Genomic DNA, 16,435 nt, shown 5'->3' on the forward strand with positions numbered 1-16,435 from the left:
AAGAAAACTCACATCAGTTGATTAAGTCAGAGGGATGTATCATTGCATACATATATCACTCGGTAGAAGTATTGTCAGAGCAAGAAAATCAGTGTAGAAATTGGAGTTTCCTGAAATGTAGGAGGAATTGGGAAGTGCACCTTTGGAATGATGTGGGTGGAAGGGGGACAGCCAGAGAACTGAAATAAAGGTCACCTTAGCTTTCTGAAGCATAAGTAGTGATAGACAAGTTGGGACTTACAGAAAGTCTGAGAAACCTTGCATATCTGGAAGCTGAAATACAACCATGAGAGGGGAGCTTATGAAGATCTAGAACCTTCAAGAAAGTTTAAGAAGCCACTTTTAAAAACTGTTTCTCTGTGAAAACCACTGCTTCAAAGGGAACTGTCAGTCTTATAGGTCTAAGTAACAGGTTTTGTCCTGTTGTGGGTCAGCTCTAAAATAGGAGGAAACACATTATAGCTGCCCTATTTATCATCATGCATGTATACCACAACATACCAAGAGTAATGATCTCTGCTGCTTTTCCATCTCCTGAATCTTACAGCTTTCCTTTCTTGACCATATCTCATGTGGAACAATATAGGGGGGCGTATCATGAAAAACAATTTTACCAGCCTTGTATGGGAGTAGTGGCATCAAACAGACAACTTGTAATCTAACATATTTTAAGAGGAGGACCATGATGATTTGGGGAAAAATGGGGGTGGGGAGAAGTTACCCTCTTCTAAAGTAATGTAAATTATATATCTTTTTCCAAAGTCTATACAAAATAGCTAAAAAGTGTGGTTTTTTTGGTAAAGCAATAGGTAGAATTTTTTTTTTTTAAAGACTGGTCTGTATAAGATATTGGCAGAGACAGAGCCCTCTTAGTAAAATTGATGAAAATTCTTTTGTATTTGACTTTTAATAGTTAAAAGCAGAAACTGAATTATATGGGTCTTGGTTAAATACTACATACACACATATTTTCTCTCATCTTAAACTGTTAATTAGAAATGAGATTTTGTATGAATCATCACAACCCATAGTATGGGATAGGAATGGCCCAGAGACAGGAGACTAGTTGTAATTTTAACAATATAACTACCATGTGCTCCCTTCATCAGCACATAAACTAAAATTGGAATGATACAGAAAAGATTAGCATTGCCCCTATACAAGGAGAACATGCAAATTTGTGAAGCATTTCATATTTAAAACAAACAACAACCAACATAACCACTCCTAAATGAAAAAAGACACTATTCTACTGTCAGAAAATTTATTCAAAAAGTGGCAGTTGCAATTATTTATAGGACCATGTATTATTTTAGTTCTTACATATGTGTATATATTAGTATAAAATATAAAATATTATACATATAGATTTCCTTCTGGGATATTCCTTAACTTATACTCAGAATTTTTTTCCTTACCCATTGAGCAAACCCAAACTATGCCTGTCTGAGCCACCATCATTTCTTTCCATAGTTATTGAAATATCCTCTTAAACTTCCATCTTGCATTTACTTTTGCATTCCTACTGTGTGCCAATTTTCAGCACATTAGCCAAAGCAATCTTAGTAACTTAAGTCACATCATGTTACTCCTCTGTCAAAGTCATGCTATGTGCTCCGTTTCACTCATAGTAAAAGACAAACTATGTACAAGTCCTATTTTGTCCTCTTCTACCCAACCATTTTTTTCTTAGATGTAGTTTCCCAATAATTTCCCAGGGAGCACAAGATTGGAATTTTTGCATTTTTCTTAAATATTGCAGGCATGCATGTTCATATTTCAGGGCTTCTTGACTGAAAGCTTTAGTTTCTTATACTAAAAATTTATCCCAGATTTTCACAACATGTTCACCCATCTGTTCAGGCATTTATTAAAATATCTCCTCTTTCTCATGTGATCTAATCTGGACATTCCTAACAAAAATGACCATGACCCTTTGACCAGTGAGGGGGGGAAAAGGCCATAAAACATCCCATTTGCTTTTGACTGTCACTTCCCTGTTTTGTTTGTCACCTTATGTTTCACCATCTAACATTTTATATCCTTTTTTTGTGTGGATGCTTATTTTGCAGAACCTCTCTCTAAACAACAAACTGAATTCATGGGCTTTCCCTTCTTTTGGTCCTTGTTGAATCCCCAATAATTAGGAAAGTATAGACAACACATCAGATGCTCAGTGAATATTTGTTGAATGAGAAAATGAATATTAATAAAATGTAAAATAAATGTAAACTTTTTGGAAATTTTGGACATTTAATATCTGATATATTTATTAAGATAAATATGTGATATATTAAATATAATATATAACATATAATTATAATAATAAAACAATATAATATATAAATAATATATTAAATATATGCAATAAAGTAAGTATGTATTTGATTGAACTGACATCAAATCATGAACATGAAAAAGCCAATAAAATCATGCATCTTTCTACACCATCATATTAATATTGAAGTTCAGTGATTTTCAGAAAAAATAGCTGCCTACACAAGCTTTCTCAACAAAAATCTGAAGTCAGTCAGGTTGTGATAATCACATCCTACTTCTGAACACTTAGAGGGATAGACATTTCTTTCACATGAACATTTACATAAAAATTTTGTTTGTCTTAATAAAATGTTCAAATATGTTAACTACCTTATATCAAGAAGAATGTGGATAAGCCTTCAAGTCAAAAGTAAAATGAAAGAATTGAGCAGGAAAAGCTTTCTGACAGAGACAAGTGTTATCAGTGCTAAACTCAGTGGAAATATTCTATTTGAAGCATTGAGTTTTGATATACAAATTAGATGAAAATTGTAACAACTTTGGCTGCTAAATTAAAGAATAGATAGTAGATAAATCCTTCGGATTACCTAAGTACTACATTATGAAATTTCAAGAAGATAAAATATATTTGAATTTGTTTATTCTGTTGTGAAAGGTGTTACTATACAGAGCAAAACTTACTGGATATTTTATAGATAAAAACCCTAAAGGCCAAGGAAAGCATATTTCAATTCTCAATCACAGGCTATAGAATAAAATTTAACTTAAAATGTTTATTAGAAGAATGATATCTACCTCTTTGGCAAAAAAAAAATTACATTTTAAGTTATAAGGTATGAGTTCTTTTTAATGTGATTAAGATGTCTGGGCACCTTCAAAGACAAATGGATATCCATTTATGAAGAAAAGTCATCCTAAATATAAATATTTAATAATTAAAGATTGCTTTCCTATTAGTTTTCAGATTTTCAAAAGTATTGAGAAAAAGAATAAAGAAAATTAATTTCTTGGGGCACCTGGTGGCTCAGTGGGGTTAAAGCCTCTGCCTTCAGCTCAGGTCATAGTCCCGGATCCTGGGATCGAGTTCCGCATCGGCTCTCTACTCAGGAGGGAGCCTGCTTCCCCTCTTCTCTCTCTGCCTGCATCTCTACCTACTTGTGATCTCTGTCAGGTAAATAAATAAAATCTTAAAAAAAAAAAGAAAAAAGAAAAAAGAAAATTAATTTCTTGGAAAGTTACAGTTCTTATACTTTTGAACAAAATTATATGCAATATAGCAGTGTTAATTATACTTGACATACAAAACTTCATGTGACACTAAAATTATATTTAAAGTTTCTATTAATGTATTCTACATCCATATAGGAGTTGTTGCAAATAAGAGATTGCTTGTTTGTATCTTAAAAAAAAAAAATGCATCAAGGTCTCCTGGGTGGCTCAGTTGATAAGCAGCTGCCTTTCGCTGGGGTCATGATCCCAGGGTCCTGGTATCCAGGCCCACATCAGGCTCCCTGCTTGGCAGGAAGGCTGCTTCTCCCTCTCTTGTGTTCCCCCTACTTGTGTTCCCTCTCTCTCTATGTCTCTCTCTGTCAAATAAATAAAATCTCAAAAAAACAAAAAATAAAAAAAATACATCAAAATCAAATTCACATTTACCTCTGTCCCCACGTACAGCCTCCACCCAAATCAAGATTCAATACCAGAGTGGTACAAATGTTTATAGTGGGGGAGTTTGTGGCATCTATATGTATGGGGTAGGATTGTAGTATATGGGAACTCAGTGTACTTCCTTTGTTTCATTTTTTTCAAGTTTTAATTTAATTCCAATTAGCTAACATACAATGAATATTAGTTTCAGGAGTAGAATTTAGAGTTAATACCCATCATCCATTAACTTATCCCTTGCCTACCTCCTCTTCAGCAGCCCTCAGTTTGTTCTCTATTGTTAAGAGTCAGTTTTATGGTTTCCCTCCCTCTCTTTTGTTTCCCCCATGTTCATCTATTTTGTTTCTTAAATTCCACATATGAGAAAATCATATAATATTTGTCTTTCTCTGACTTATTTCACTTAACACTCTTCTAGCTTCATCCATGTTATTGCAAATGGCAAAATTTCATTCTTTCTGATGGTTGAGTAACATCCCATTATATATATATATATATATATATAAATATATATATAAATATTTAATGTACATATAAATATGTATGTACATATAAATACATATATTTATAAATATGCATTTATAAATATATAAACATATTTATATCTATTTATAATATGTATTTATAAATATATAAACAAATATATATATTATATTTGTATATAAACATATATATTCCTTCCATTCCATTATATATGTATTCCATTCACTGTATATATAATGGAATATATATACCACATCACCTCTTCATCAGTTGATGGCTATTTGGGCTCTTTCATAGCTTGGCTGTTGTTGATAATGCTGCTATAAAAAATGGGTTCACATGCCCCTTCAAATCAGTATTTTTGTATCCTTTGGGTAAAACTAGTGGTGCAATTGCTGGATCATAAAGTAGTTCTATTTTTAACTTTCTGAGGAATCTCCATGCTGTTTTCCAGAATGGCTGCACCAGTTTGCATTCCCACCAATAGCATAAGAGTGTTCCCTTTCTCTGCATCCTCGCCAACATCTGTTGTTTCCTGTGTTGTTATTTGTAGCCATTCTGACTGGTGTTATGTGATATCTCATTGGAGTTTTGATTTGTATTTTCTTGATCATTGAAATTGGCAGTAGCAACTTCTTTTTAGACATATCTCCAGAGGCAAGCGAAACAAAAGCAAAAATGAACTATTGGGACTTCAAGACTAAATAAACAAACAAACAAAAAAACAATAAAACTAAAAGGCAATGGGAGAAGATATTTGCAAATGGCATATCTGATAAAGGGTTAGCATCCAAAATATGTAAAGAATTTATCAAACTCAACACCCTCCAAAACAAATAATCTGGTTAAGAAAATGGCAAAAGACACAAATAGACATTTTTTCAAAGAAGACATATAGATAGCTAACAGGTGAAAAAAAATGCTCTCTGTACTTTCTGCTCAATTTTGTTATGAAACTAAAGCTTCTCTAAAAAATACTGCTTAAACGAGGAAAAATCGATGGTCAATAATAGCAATAATGACAATAATGAAGGATATGGATATAAGTATATGACAAAAGCTGAAATCTTGTGTTTATACAAGATTCTTTTTTTCCCCTCTTGTTAAATACTTGTTCCAACTTAATACAGCTGATTTCTATTAATGTTGATAGAATAGCAAAGATACCACTAGTATTGCCTTTATACATGGCCTTCATTAACACTGTAAATTTATTCTGTGTGTTCTTGAACTTGACTCATGCAAAATTGTATCTAGATGAGTGATTTCATTTCCTTCTAATGCTTGGATGACTTGGAGAATCATTTGGCACTTGACAAGCTACATTATGACATGTTATCAGCCACGTTTTAGGCAGAAAACTAATTATTTCAAAGAATAACTACACAGAAAAATATGTAATGGGTTGTGTTTTGGGTTGGTGGTGGCAGAGGAAAAACAAAGATTTGTCAAATAGAGAACATTTAAGTTAAAAAAAATAAGTTAAAAAACTTTTTCATCAGTTGTTTTCTTTATACAAAGTAGTTATAAAGAAAGTAGATGGAATTCAAGAAATGTACCCAGATTTTGAACTTGTATGAATATGACACTTGTTGTCAACACGTATATCTTGGAACTAATAAGTTAAAAAACAAGAATAATCATATATTTCGTAGATTTGAATTGAAATAATGATTTGGAATTTATATATATATATATTTTCAATTTATCCTTTATTTTCCTCTATCATAAATTGGTTTCTCTAAAATGAAGTGAGAATTTGGCATTTCCTAATTTTATACTTAGAACATGATGGTGTATTATACTTATTATGCTAGTGCTATGAAAATTTTCCTTTCACTTTAACATTGAATTACAATATAATTTATTTGATTAATTTGTTGTTGCTTGATGAATCCAGTTGTTTACCTATATTTTATTACAAAAAGTTTTTAAATATCTAATACATTATGTTAGATTTAATTCTTTGCTATTAGGATCATGATTTTAATGTTATTATATATGCAAATTTCTAAAAATTTTATAAAATAATGGGGTTTAGGAAGTAGAAATTCATACTAAATTGACTCTATTTTTCTGTATTATGTAATACAAAGAAAGTAGAAAGGAAAACATTTTAATGTGGCTATGAAAGATTGACTCAAGATTATAAGTTTCATACACACACACACACACACACACACACACAAAGTGTTTCCAAATGATCCTGGCATACCTGCTAAGTCAGGAAATGAAGAGGTAAGTCCTGGCACTGTAGATGCCAAGTATTCTGTCCTGAGGAATCCTGAGGGGGTTGTACAAATTGAAAGCAAAGCTCTTGGCTAGGTTTGCCAACACTGTTGCTGAACAAACTTGGATAAACTTATTGCAAGAGAAGCCAATGACTGAAGAGAGGGACGGTTTGGAAAAGAGAAGAGGAGAAATTTATTTTGGGTGCCAGGAGTTGGGGGAGGTGGCAGGCTCAAGCCTTACAACTGACCTCCCTTCCCATAGGATAGACACCAACAGTTTTATAGAGAGAGGTTGGTGGGTGGGGGAGGGTGGTGGGATGGGTATATGCAAAAATGCAGGCAGAGAATGGGTGATAATGGGCAGGTGTCAGCATGTACTCATCCCATGATCAGGATAGGGAATGTGTGGCCAAAGATGTTCAACATTTTCTGTATTATTTAGTATTGTTTAATAAAGCTTCATACTTCCAAAGGCTTGGAAATATAAACTACTGATATTCCATACCTGTCACACTATCATAAAGCTCCTCCCAGGGTCCCTGGTACTCAGCTGCCATCACAAGTCCACAGACCACTATAATAGAGCAGGAGTGGTTCCTCCTTGCTTTTGGGGGATTAATTAATTGGTGCTTCTTTAGATAGCCTCTCTAGGCTTTACTTATAGTAGAGTTCACCTTGTCATACACATACTGTGACTAATACCATTACTTATACTAATTAGCAGCTATGTATGGGTTCAGAATACCCAGTGATAACTTCCAGGTTGATATGAGTCAATGATTTATTAAATGGCAGAATTTAGGATGACTTCTGATGGAGTTCATGTTACTCTGTGAAATCTGTCAATTAATATTTCTCAATATATTGAGATATTGATAATTTAAATAATGAAAGAACAAAATAGATAACATCCAATATTACAGTTTCAAGCATAAAAGGGATCTCAATATTTTGAAATCTGGGTCTAAAGCTAGCAATAATTTTTAAAAGTTTATGTAATCCTTTTTATTTTGTGTGATTCATAGGATTGGAAAAACTAAGTTTCCAATATCTCACGCAGAAAATGAAAACCCTAGAAAGTTAAAGTTACTTAAATGTATGTAGACATTATTAGTTGACAATGAACATAATATTAGAGAAGAGCATGATGTGATTTATAAAAGATTTTTTAGTTGCATAAGGTAATTTCCTTGGTCAAATTAAGGGAAATGACTATTCTAATATAGACTGATCATCAATAGAACATTGGTATATAACCTGTGTTAGATGAGAGAAAACCAAGCTAATGTGGCTAAAAACAAATGTAATATAATTTCAGGAAGCATCTCCATCATTATAATTGGAGGGTTATCATATAGAATGACAAGATTTTTTCTAAGCTGCTATCTAAAACTGATTATCCAAATCTATAACTGATGGTTTTCATTGCTAATGAGTTTAGGAATGTAAAAATAGGGAGCTTGGCTCTTGGTAGAAATAATGGCATTCTAGAATCAGTTGATTTGGCTGATCAGATTGTCTAAAAGTTTTTCTTTTTTTTAAAGATTTTATTTATTTATTTGACAGATATCACAAGTAGGCAGAGGCGCAGGCAGAGAGAGAGAGGAGGAGGCAGGTTCCCTGCTGAGCAGAGAGCCCGATGTGGGGCTCGATCCCAGGACACTGGGACCATGACCTGAGCCGAAGGCAGAGGCTTTAACCCACTGAGCCACCCAGGCGCCCCTAAAAGTTTTTCTTTTTTAAAGATTTAATCTTAATATATTATCACACATTTTTAAATCTAGAGGGAATTGATTTTTAAAAACAATATGTAACAAAGTATACATATTTTGTTATAACTCATAACAGTTCTCACTACCTGATACTGTATATTTCCTTACTTGTATATTATCTGTCTATACTTATGAAATCAGGGAATTTGCATGTCTTATTCATTGCTTAGAAAGCTGCTGGTAATTATTCATTAAATATGAGTGGCATTAATGAATAAATGAATATACAAGGTCAGATGGTAAAAGTGTTTAGAGAAGATAATCACCAAAGGAACTCCCTTTTTGTGTGCTTCCTCCTTTATGAACAATTGAACGTGACCTGAGACCTCACCTGGTTTTGCCCCAGTTATTAATTCAAGGGCTAAGACTATAGTCCATGATAGCTTAATCTCCCACTGTTAGATCACTGACCAACTTCCACCAAGAGGTGGAAAATAGAATCTGCATCACAGTAGAAGAAATGAGGTCAAAATTGGAAAAATTAGTTCAGCTCTGTGTTCTTAATTGAGAGGATCGGTTTGAAATTAGTAAGGTGCATAAATAAAACCAGGAGGGTTAGAATCTTACCAAAATCAGAGAAGACTAACATAATTGGGCCTACTTTTGTCTTTTTATAATAGTCAGGATGCTAGGATATGGAGCCTTATTAATGGACATATCTCCTGAAACTTTATTCTGCCCAGAATATTATTATTAATAAAATATTAATAATTATTTAGGCTTATGGAATTTATTTTTATTTTCACTTCTTAACAATTCTTCCTCCAACCTATTCTGGGAGATTTAAGTATGTTTCAGGTACACTTGGAGCAACTGCTTTTAACAGATGAGATATTAGAAGGAAGTTTATTACATTCCTTGGCATGCAAGTAGTAAGCCTTGGTAGCATCCAGTAACAGTACTTTTATACAGTTTGATGCAGGTTCAAAGGACAGGACTCTCTGTCTCTCTAACAACATTTAAAGAGTAAGCAAGTGAGCAGGCAATATGTATTCTGTTGGACACGATATATGTAAATTATATTCTTGGGGAAAAACACATGTAGCTTGCTATTTCTTATTGGCCAAAGTAATTCAATTTTTTCTTTTTTTCTTAAAACACTTTTAGTAGGAGGTTCATATTGGGAAATATTAGCACATAATGTCCAAGAAGAGGAGGTAGGGGCCAGAACAGGCAATAGAAAGAAAACACAGAGATGTGAAAAAGTTTAAACTAAAAATCTGAATATGGAACAACATATTCTATGGGTCCAAGAGAATGCACCAGAAAAATTAGGTCATTTAAAAGTGAATGCCAGACTTATAATTGGCTCATTGCTGATTGCTATTTTACTTTTCTTTTTCTCCTTATTAATTATTCTAGATCCTTATCTATTTCATTAAATCCTCTATCAAATTAACTTCAGCCTCTGTAATAAACTAGACTTTTCATTTACTAAGTAGAAGCCATTAAGAATTCCCTAATTTTTCTTTCTCTCCACACCCTAATTTACAAATAAAATAACATTCTGATGTCCTCTACTTCTAATCACAGAAGTAATGGGTTGGACAAAATCAGAATTGGTAGATGAACTGGATAGTATTCCTTACTGACATCCTCTAGACAAACACTAGAGATGATCTGAAATATTTCTTCTGTCCTTCAAAACCTTCGTCTTTACTGGCTCTAGTTATTTAGACTATTAAGACACTAAAAAACTCTGAATATTCTAAAATATATTTGTGATAGTGATTTGGTTTTATTTTTGTCATTCTCTTTTCTCCACTTTCCTATTGTTTTATCTTTGATTTACTTTTTAAGATTTTGTTTATTTATTTACTTGAGAGAGAGACAGAGAGTGAAAGAGAAAGTGTGAAAGATTGGAGAAGTCAAACTAGAGGGACAAGCAGACCCTGCTGAGTACAGAACCTGACATGGGGCTGGATCCCAGGATCCTGAGATCATGACCTGAGCTGAAACCAAGAGTCGGATGCTTAACCAACTGAGCCACCCATGCACCCCTGTTTATCTTTGATTTTACTCTAATTTTTAAATCATATATATTTTTCTTTTTTGCACTTTTTAAAAAAATTTATTTTCAGCGTAACAGAATTCATTGTTTTTGCACCACACCCAGTGCTCCATGCAATGTGTGCCCTCCATAATACCCGCCACCTGGCTCCCCCAACCTCCCACCCCCTGCCCCTTCAAAACCCTCAGGTTGTTTTTCAGAGTTTATAGTCTCTCATGGTTCATCTCCCCTTCCAATTTTTTATTAATTCAAAGATAACAAATTCAAAAATAGAGAAATGTTATTTTTTTAATTCAAAAATAGAGAAATGTTATTTTTTAATTAATTAATTAATTAATTATTATTATTTATTTATTTTTTTTTGGTCAGAGAGAGTGAGCACAGGCAGATAGAGTGGCAGGCAGAGGCAGAGGGAGAAGCAGGCTTCCTGCTGAGCAATGAGCCCAATGTGGGACTCGATCCCAGGACGCTGGGATCATGACCTGAGCCGAAGGCAGCCGCTTAACCAACTGAGCCACCCAGGCGTCCCGAGAAATGTTATTTTAAAAGTAATAATTTCTTGGGGCGCCTGCGTGGCTCAGTTTATTAAGTGGCTGTTTTCAGCTCAAGTTAGGATCCTAGGGTCCTGGGATCAAGTCATATATCAGGCTCCTTGCTCAGTGGGGAACCTGTTTCTCCCCTGCCTCCCCCTACTTGCTCTCTCCCCCTCTCTCTGTGTCAAATAAGTAAATAAATAAAATCTTTAAGAAAAAGTAATAATTTCTTAAAATTCTATTAACAATAATTGCAGTTGATAGTTTGGTATCTTTTCCAACCTCTTTCTATGCAGTTTCAAACATGAAATACATATTTGTTTCAGTGTATTCTAGTACTTAATATATACTAAGCATTTTTCCTATATCAGTAAAAGTAGATATAACTCACTTTTTCTGCCATTATTCCTTTAATATATTTAATATTTAAAATAATTTTAAAGAGGTACCACAATACTATATAAATAAGGTATTACTAAATACAAAGCCTATGGTTCTCTTCTCTGATTATATCATCTATCCAGCAGATATGGTCTCTTTCCTAAACGTATGTCATTAATATGAGACCACATTACTTTTATTCCCCTTCTTCTGACTTCTGCCATATGAATATATTTTCCTTGGTTAAAATAATGTAGAAATAATAAAGCAGGTAGGAAATGGGAAGGTGAGTAAATGATATTATAATGTGATTTCTTATATTATATGTGAAATAGTGATAATTCAAGATAGACTGTGATGAGGATACATATTATGATGTCTAAAGCAATGAAAATTATGTACAAAGATATGTAATCATAAACCTAATAGAAGAGATAGCATGGAGTACTAAAAAATTTTGCTCATCTCAACAGAAGTCAGGAAAGGACAGGACAAGTGAAAAACAACAAAATGAAAGTCTTAAAACCAACTCCATCAACCACTACATTACAGGTAAATAGACTAAACACTGACTACACAGAAGAGATAGTTATCCTGGAAATTTTTTTTATAGGCCCAATTATATCCTATTACTCATAAATGCACTATAAATATAAAGAGATATAAAGGTGGCAAAACTTATTCCCATGACCAAATCAAACATAAAAAAGCATATTAATGTTTGGCCAAGTGGACTTCAAGACAAAGAATATTACCAGAGATATAAAATGACAAAATTGGTGAAATTATTAATCCTTCACAAAGACATTGCAATCATAAATATGTATGTGGCTATTAGTAAAGTTTCAGTATGTATGATAAAGCTCGTAGAAGTAAAGGAATAGAAAAGTCCAAAAATATACTAAGAGTTTACCATCCTTTTCTCAAAAAAAAGAACAATAACAGAAAAAAAAAAGATATTGAAAATCTACATGACATCTGAATTGATCTAGTAACTATTTATAGAAAGTCTACCAATTTTTTCAGGTACCCATGGGACATTTGCTTAGGTAAGTCATTTGCTTAGATAAGCCATAGGCTGGGACATACCCTAAATGTATTTCACAGGAACAAAATCATAAAAATAATTTAATAATAAAAATAAATAATAAATCAAAATATTTAGAAACTAAATCAAGCTGGAAAGCTGTATCTTTTGACCACCTCCTGAAAATTTTAAATAAAGAAATCTCCATACTATTACTTCATTGGTGAATTTTGACACCAGTTTAGGGAATGTTAACACAGTTCTTTGAGAAAATAGAAAAAGAAGCATATCCAAATCTGTGATTCTTTCTGTTCACCTGTCACTCCAGTCTTGGGGAAGCAGTTTTCCCTGTCTCTTCCCCTCCTCTTCAGATCTTGAAAGGGTTGAATTTTCAATCTGTTCAGCTTTTCCATGTTATTAGGACAGATAGAGGGATGACTTCCAAGCAGCCCTCTGGTGGAACTGGAAACTGGAAGTCCCTACTTTACTTTTTATAAAGTTTTATTGCATTTGTACTTGCTCTTTTATTTTATAGATACCTAACCCAAGACTTGGAGAATGGACTGGTGTTAGGTTGGTATAGTTTAAGGGGAGGGTGTTTCAGTCAAAAGATAGCACAGTCTTTCGAGGTAAATAAATGGAATGAGGTGTTCAAGAACATGACAGAGTTTGGTATGTCTGGAGTACAGATGTGCAGTAGTAGGTATAAGAAGATTAAACTGGTAGTGTTAGCTGGGTGGCTAGATGAAAAACTGTAGATTATGATTGAAAAGAAATTAACTTCATCTCAAGAGCAGTAGTGAGCCACTGAGGGTACTTACCTATCGGATTAGAAGATAAAAGATGATGGTTAGAAATCACTCTGGTTGCAAAACAGAGAGAAGATTGAAAAGAAGTAACACGGGAAGAGGCAGAATCACAGTGGAGACTATAATAATCGGGGTGAAGAGGGGCAGATTATGAATATATTAATGAAACGAAATTCACAGGACAGAAGGATTTGTTTTGAATTTAGGAAACATTTATTGAAGACTTAAAATTGTCAGATTTTTGTGCCAAATGCCTAGAAGAAATGTAATTAGAAATAGTCTCATGTTTTATACAGCCCCTTCCAGTAGGAAGCAGAGACAAATACACAGTAGTAAGGACAAAGTTTTAAGAACAGTTTTATATTACATACCACGGGAAGACAATAAAATCCTTGTTTTTGGTTTCTTTTTTTTTTTTAAAGATTTTATTTATTTATTTGATACAGAGAGAGAAAGAGCACAAGCCAAGGGGGGGAGACAGAGACATAGGGAGAAACAGACTTCCCAGCAAACAAGGAGTCTGATGTGGGGGCTCAATCCCAGGACCTTGGGATCATGACCTGAACCAAAGGCAGATGCTTAACTGACTGAGCCACCCAGGCACCCCCAATTGTTTTTGGTTTCTTTAATTGATTTTGTGTGTGTGTGTGTATTATCCTTCAGTAATTCAAATGTGCCAAGTTACAGATTGAGTCATAGGAAAGATGGTGTCCCAGTAACAGAGACAGGATCTGATCGCAAGAATCAGTGTGTAGTAATTTTTTTTTTTTTGAAAAATCAGAGTAATTTCTGGAGAGTTAAAACTAATGAATTACAGTCCCTATCCTTTGTCATTAATTCCTGAAAACTTGCTGTCACTTTAGGATGAACTGATCATATGATCTTCCATATGGAAACAGTTATATATAGATAATATTCTTTACATAAATTGTCTTGCTGGACTACCAACATTCTTCTTTAACAACATCCACAAAAGAGTCTATGCTATTCTAAAATTAATGTCATGATTTTTGGCAGATGTTCAACATATAACAAGGTTAAGGGTACTAACATGTAGAAAAGCAAGTTATTTACTTACCTAGATGAATAAATTTCAAATTCTCTTATTTTAAAGACTACAGTGGAAATTACATTGATCACAGGCTCATATTTTGTGGACACTTTAGTGAGAATTTTTAATGTCTGAATTCATTGTTTTATTCACCTGTTTTATTATACTTCCAGGATAAATTCATTTCTCTTTGCTCTACAGCATAGAAATCAAGACTGTTAGCATTCCACGGGTCTTAATTTTAAAGTAAATAGATAATACATTTTTGGAGAAAATTTTAATCTTCACAGTATGTATTTTTTTTCTAATTAAATGTGTCTTTTAGACTCCTTAATTTCTACAAGAGAGTATCACTTATGTAGTCTTATATCAGCTAATGGTTAAAGTACCTGATTATTTTTTGAAATAACGTAGAGTAGTTATATTTCAGATACTTGTCAAGTAGATAGGTTGTCAATAACTATCTACCGATGTCTTTCAAAAGCACTTCTGAGACAACTAGTATTTATAGAAGACTACCTTAAACATTAAATCCAACCATTTTTCCTGATACTGTAAATTCTATTGCTAGATTCACCTAAGTCATACAAAGTAAATGCTTATTGTAATTCCTGTTGACTTCTGGTTTGGTTACTTTGGCTGAACTGTACTTCGAAGCAATGTCCTATGCCTACATGTTAAAACACCACACAAACTATCTTATGAAAGTTGCCTTTGTGTTATTTACTAGGGTACATATAAAGATATATTTAATACATGACATAGATCTTGCACTATTAGTACTCATAGGGATGTTTTATACTGGTTTCACATTATAAATAATGTATCCTTAGCAAATGCTGTTTTTACATAATTGACTCCAAATTTTTTCAAATACTATGTTTCTGAATTGAAACATCTAATAAAAATCTTGGGCTTATATTTGCAGATGAATTTTGGAAGATATAAAGACATTTAAATACATTTTTATCTGCTAATTTGATATATGCACCCATGTTACTTTTTAAAATACATATTTTTTTTATCTCAATTTCCTATTTTAAAATTATGTTGGTTTGATTTATTGTATTAATTAAAAAAATCTTACGTGATTTTTGCAAGGCAGTAGCCATAATAAAATATATTTTTGACATTGTCAATGAAAGGTGTTTGGTTCCTAACAAATTATTCTATAGTCCTATCTGATCATGTTTTGATATTATTTCTAGTGCTGTAGGCTTATAAAATCTGTCCTTATTTATTCATTTGGTCATTATTTCAATAAATATTGCTTGACTAACAAACCATGCATTATGTTAAATGCTGGAATACAAAGTTGGAAAATATACCCTTCTCAGATGTTGAAACTCATAAATTATCAGAAGCAATATACATGTATATAAAATAACATAAATGTGGACAATGCAGTGATAGAAACCTGGAAAAATTATTGAGGTAATAGATCAAATTAATTCTTAGTTATGTTCTGTATTCTACTTCAGAGGTTAAATACATATCACTTTTCACTTGTTTTTTTCCTCTAAAATGGATGTGTACATGAACCACTGTAATCCATTAGAAATATATTTTGTTAGATAAAACTTTAAGTATATTATTTCTTTAGTAATAATATTCTCCATATATATGCTCCATCATATACATATTTTGACATTTATTTTTAATATTTGTAATAGAGCAATTTTAGAATTACATAGTTATTGTAAAGATAATAGAGTCCCTGTATATGCACATCCAGTTTCCCTTATTTTTGACATCTTACTTTGGCCTGATACATTTGTCACAGCTAGTAAAAAAAAAAAAAAAAAAAAAAAAAATTCTTATTAAATCTGATGTGTTAGATTCTTACTTTTTCCCTAATGTCTTTAACTCTTCCAAGATCCCATAGGGAGGAAACACATTATATTTATTATTTGTTCGTGCTTTTGTGGGATCCTCTTGGCTTGGCAGTTTCTTTAACATTCCTTGTTTTTGATGACCTTGAGCATTTTGAGAGGTATTTTTCGGGAATAGGTATTTTTAGAGAATAGGTATTTTTAGAATAGCCCTCAATTAAGATTTATATAATTTTTTTCACATGACTAGACTGGGGCAACATATTTTGAGAGGATAATCATAGTGTAAATTGTGATATTCATCATATTATAGCAAGGGAAATTATCTATGCAAAAACAAATCATGTAAACCTTCGTCAC

General features: G+C 32.7%; 1 non-coding gene across 1 annotated transcript; it reads left to right on the plus strand.

Annotated features, from left to right (window-relative positions):
- Positions 1–1,093: 1,093 nt before the first annotated feature.
- LOC125096581 (U6 spliceosomal RNA) lies at positions 1,094–1,200 on the plus strand. The gene has a single exon (XR_007126262.1). It is a non-coding gene; the product is annotated as a U6 spliceosomal RNA (small nuclear RNA).
- The last annotated feature ends 15,235 nt before the right edge of the window (positions 1,201–16,435 follow it).

Source organism: Lutra lutra, chromosome 3 (assembly GCF_902655055.1).
Source record: "Lutra lutra chromosome 3, mLutLut1.2, whole genome shotgun sequence".
Taxonomy (NCBI): Eukaryota; Metazoa; Chordata; class Mammalia; order Carnivora; family Mustelidae; genus Lutra; species Lutra lutra.